The following is a 5,426-nucleotide window of genomic DNA, read 5'->3' as shown; positions in this document are numbered from 1 at the left end:
GATACTAGGAGTGATATCTTCCTAGAGTATTATGAATAATTTCACAGGGTGTACACCAACTGTGATATTAGCAGTAATATTTTTCAATAATAATATATAATAAATAATATCACAAGGTGATAATAAATAATATCACAGGGTGTACAAACATGGTGTACACTCACTTTGATATCAGGAGTTATATCTCCATAAGATATTAGGAATAATATCACAGGGTGTACAGCCGCTGTAATATTAGGAGTAATATCTCCCTAGCATATTACAATTAATATCACAGGGTGTACACCCACTATGATATTAGGAGCAATATTTCCTTAGGATATCAAAAATAGTATCACAGGCTGTACAACCTCCTCCTCCCAGGTTCTAAAGGATTCTCCTGCTTTAGCCTTTTGAGTAGCTGGGGTTACAGGCGCCCGCCACCACTCCTGGCTAATTTCGTATTTTTACTAGAGACGGGGTTTCACCGTGTTGGCCAGGCTGGTCTGGAACTCCTGACCTCAGGTGATCCACCAGCCTCAGCCTCACAAAGTGCTGGGATTACAGGTGTGAGCTATCGTGCTCAGCCAAGAGTTATATATTCAATTAATTTGGAAATACAGCTCCCATATTTGAGTGTGCATGTACTTTTATGAAGAAATGATGTCAGAAAACCTAAGGATGATAATAAATATGAAAAGTAACTGGCAAGTTAAAAGGTCTTCTGATTAAGAACTATAAGGTTCGATTTCGTTTTTAGATAATGTGGTCCTAGCTCTTGTATCGTCCTTTTAAATATTCTACATCAAAGGAATTTGTAGCACAGTGTCAGAATAAAATAAAGTATATTTCACTGCTTCTTAATTTCTTCCAATTAGACTGAGATCTTCTTAAAGAGAGAAGAACAATTTTTATTGTATTTTATTTTTTCTAAAAACAGTAGGCCATATTTTACTGAGATCATGGATTTGTTACATGTCACATTTTGGTCTTCTAACATTCTTCGGTGGATTTTCTCTAAAGTAGGTAGGTACAGAACGAGTCGAATAGCAAAAGAGTAAATCATGTAATAATTCTGAGATTTTTGGGTTTGTCACAACTGAGAAATATTGCTGAGGGTGTATGGTCCTCAAGCGTGAAAATGTTCCTTGTGAATTGCTTGCATCCAAAATATACACACAGCATTAAGGGCTGGTTTTTATCTTTTATTTTTCCAATCCTCTTTTCTTCTCAAGGTGTCCAAGTCACACAGAGCCACAGAATCTCACAGATGTCTCAGAATTCCTCCTCCTGGGATTCTCAGGGGATCCAGAACTGCAGCCCCTCCTCGCTGGGCTGTCCCTGTCCATGTACCTGGTCATGGTGCTGGGGAACCTGCTCATCATCCTGGCTGGCAGCTTTGACTCCCACCTCCACAACCCCATGTACTTCTTCCTCTCCAACCTGTCCTGGGCTGACATCACTTTCACCTCAGCCATGGTTCCCAAGATGATTGTGGACATGCAGTCGCATAGCAGAGCCATCTCTTATGCAGGCTGCCTGACACAGATGTCTTTCTTTGTCCTTTTTGCATGTATAGAAGACATGCTCCTGACTCTGATGGCCTATGACCGATTTGTGGCCATCTGTCACCCCCTGCACTATCCAGTCATCGTGAATCCTCACCTCTGTGTCTTCTTAGTTTTGTTGTCTTTTTTCCTTAGCCTGTTGGATTCCCAGCTACACAGCTGGATTGTGTTACAATTCACCTTCTTCAAGAATGGAAATCTCTAATTTTTTCTGTGACCCGTCTCAACTTCTCAACCTTGCCTGTTCTGACAGCATCATCGATAACATATTATATATTTAGATAGCCCTATATTTGGTTTTCTTCCCATTTCAGGGATCCTTTTGTCTTAGTATAAAATTGTCTCCTCCATTCCGAGAATTCCATCGTCAGATGGGAAGTATCAAGCCTTCTCCACCTGTGGCTCTCACCTGGCAGTTGTTGCATTTTATGAAACAGGCATTGGCGTGTACCTGACTTCAGCTGTGTCATCATCCCCCAGGAATGGTGTGGTGGCGTCAGTGATGTATGCTGTGGTCACCCCCATGCTGAACCCTTTCATCTACAGCCTGAGAAACGGACATTCATAGTGCCCTGTGGAGGCTGCGCAGCAGAACAGTCGAATCTCATGATCTGTTCCATCCTTTTTCTTGTGTAAGGAAGGGCAACCACATTAAATCTGTACATCTGCAAATCCTAACCCCTTGGTCACATTATTTTTGTTGCTTGATGGCTTTTATTCCTTTCCACATTTCCTATGTGAATATTGCTTTCTTTGTTATGCCTTTAACTGGAATGGGTGAGTATTCTGGGATCCTTTGTTTAGCATAAACATCATGACTGAATCCTCTATATCTGGGCTGCCTCCTTTAGTTTCTCAGCAATAACCCTGTAGTCCAGGTGAAATCACAACCATCTTTTTATATACAGGAAGTAATTCATTTTGTAATTTTGTAATTCCCTGAAAATTGACTTTATGGAAACAATGTACAGCAGGTCCTCCAACACCAATGGTTTCTCCAAAGTTGTTTAGTTATAATGTTGATGAGGAATACCTTGGTTTCACTACACATAATTTTGCTTAAAGGTGCAGTTTCCAAGAGACTTTCAAAGATGTTAAGTCAGGACATACTGTACATCAAATTCACATCCTTTTCCACAGTTCATGTGGAATTTCTTTATAAACTGCTTCTAGGGAATCTATTTAGGCAGGTTACGCGTACAGATCCATGTCACCGGTTCTCAACGTTGGCTTTGATTGAAATCACCTGGGGAGCTTACAAATGATGAGGCCTGGGTCTCATTACCTGAGATTCTGATTTACTTGCACCTGTGTGGGCATGCAGTTTTTTTTTTTTGTTTGTTTTTGTTTTTATTTTTTTTTTAAAGCACCAGCGCTGGTTTCAATGATGAAGTTCCTAGAGGGATCAAGCTTCAATGAGTAAGAACAGAAGTTAATTGTAATATGATTACTTCAAATATTATCTTCAAATGCATTGTCCTTAACACAATGCAAATTTTTATTATGCTGTTCTTTCTTACCACTTAGCATTTTCATTTTACATTTGTTGAAGTTATAGATTTATACACACATTGATTGCTGTTTTATCTCACACTTGTACATACATAAAATGGGAAATAGAAAAGAATAAAATGGTCACAGTATCCCTAAAGTTTCACATTCTGAGACATTTTTAAAATACATATTTTTAAAAAATTTGTTTCAATTAAAAAACTGTGGTATACACACACAATGAAGTATTATTCAGCCTAAAAACGAATAAAATCCTCTCCACTGCAGCAGAAATGGATTAGATTGCAGGTCAATATATTAAGTGAAATAAGCCAGGCACAGAAGGACAAATATTACATGTCCTCACTTATATGTAGGAACAAGAAAGAAAATCTTGGCCAGGGGTGGTGGCTCATGTCTGTAATCCCAGCACTTTGGGAGGCCAAATCAGACGGATCACTTGAGGCCAATTGAGGAGTTCGAGACCAGACTGGCCAACATGGTGAAACTCCATCTCTACTAAAAATACAAAAATTAGCCAGGCATGGTGGTGCATGCCTGCAGTCCCAGCTACTCGGGAGGCTGAGGCAGCAGAATCACTTGAGACTAGGAGGCAGAGGTTGCAGTGAGCCAAGATCAAGCCTCTATACTCCAACCTGGGCAACAGAACGAGACTCCATCACACGCATACACACAAAGGAATCTCATGAAGGTGGAGAGTATCAAGGTGGTTAGCAGAGGCTGGGAAGAAAAGGGGTGGGATGGGGAATGAAGAGAAGTGGATAATTGGGTACAAAAATACAGAAAGATGGAACAAATAAGTTCTACTGTTTGATAGTACAGTACAGAAATTTTAGTTCACAGGAATTTATTGCATATTTCCAGATGGCTTGGAAAGAAGCTTCCTAACTTTCTCATTATGATAGTTTTTAAACTATTACCTTTCCGCTCCAGTCACACCCTTCTATACTCTTCTTTTTGAGGCTAGACTGGGACTCAGAATCATGCTGTATTTTTTTTTAATTGAGGTGGAGTTTTGCTCTTGATGCCTAGGCTGGAGTGCAATGGTGCGATCTCGGCTCACCACAATCTCTGCCTCCTGGGTTCAAGTGATTCTCCTGCCTCAGCCTCCCGAATAGCTGGGATAACAGGCATGTGCCAACATACCCAGCTAATTTTGTATTTGTAGTAGAGATGGGGTTTCTCCCTGTTGGTCAGGCTGGACTTGAACTCCCAACCTCAGGTGACCACCCACCTCAGCCTCTCAAAGTGCTGGGATTACAGGCATGAGCAACTGTGCCTGGCCCATGCTGTATTTTTATCTGTTGTTGTTTGTTTGTTTTTGAGCCCAGGAATAACTTCCCACACATATGTCTAAATGATTTTTAAAATATGTGCCAAGAAAGTTCATTGGTGGAAAAGCATACTTTTCAGCAATTGTTGTTGGAGAAACTTGATTTCCAAATGCAGAAGAATGAAGGTGGACCCTATGTCATACCAGGTACAAAAATTAACACAAACTGGATCAAAGACCTATGCCCAAGAGCTAAAACTATAACATGCCTAAATGAAAATGCTGCCAAAACCTTTATGACATCAGAGTGGACAATGCTTTCTGGGATAAGACACCAAAAGCATAGGCAACAAAAGAAAATTAGATTCCTTGGATTACAGCTAAATGACAAACACTTTTGTGCATCAAAAAACACTGTGAAATGAGTGAAAAGATAACCCACGGATTAGGAAAAATATTTGCAAATCATATATCTGAAAAGAGGCTGATATCCATAATATATAAAGAACAGCTAGAACTAAACAACAGGAAACCCAAGGCATCCCATTAACAATGGTCAGAAGACTTGAGTAGACATGTCCCTAAAGAAGATATAGTAGCCAGGTGCAGGGGCTCACGCCTGTAATCCCAGCACTTCGGGGAGCCGAGGCAGGCAGATCACGAGGTCAGGAAATCAAGACCATCCTGGCTAACACTGTGAAACCCCGTCTCTACTAAAAAAAAAAAAATTAGCCGGGCGTGGTGGCAGGTGCCTATAGTCCCAGCTACTTGGGAGGCTGAGGCAGGAGAATGGCTTGAACCCGGGAGGCAGAGCTTGCAGTGAGCCAAGATGGTGCCACTGCACTCCAGCCTGGGCGACAGAGCGAGACTGCGACTCAAAAGAAAAAAAAAGAAGATATAGCAATGGCCAATAAGCATATAAAATGATGTTCAAAATCACTAATCTTAAGGAAGTACAAATCAAACCAATAATGTGATATCACACATTAGGATGGATATGATAAACAAACAAGCAATGGTGAAACCAGAGGGAAGAAGGAATGCTCGAATATGATTGGAGGGAATGTAAAATTGTGCAGGAACAGGGAAAATAG

General features: G+C 40.6%; 1 pseudogene; it reads left to right on the top strand.

Moving 5' to 3' along the window:
* The first annotated feature begins 522 nt into the window (after positions 1–522).
* LOC129485299 (olfactory receptor 7E24-like) lies at positions 523–2,225 on the top strand (annotated as a pseudogene).
* Positions 2,226–5,426: the final 3,201 nt, after the last annotated feature.

This window comes from Symphalangus syndactylus, chromosome 6 (genome assembly GCF_028878055.3).
Source record: "Symphalangus syndactylus isolate Jambi chromosome 6, NHGRI_mSymSyn1-v2.1_pri, whole genome shotgun sequence".
NCBI lineage: Eukaryota > Metazoa > Chordata > Mammalia > Primates > Hylobatidae > Symphalangus > Symphalangus syndactylus.
This window is presented reverse-complemented; position numbering and strand designations above follow the sequence as displayed.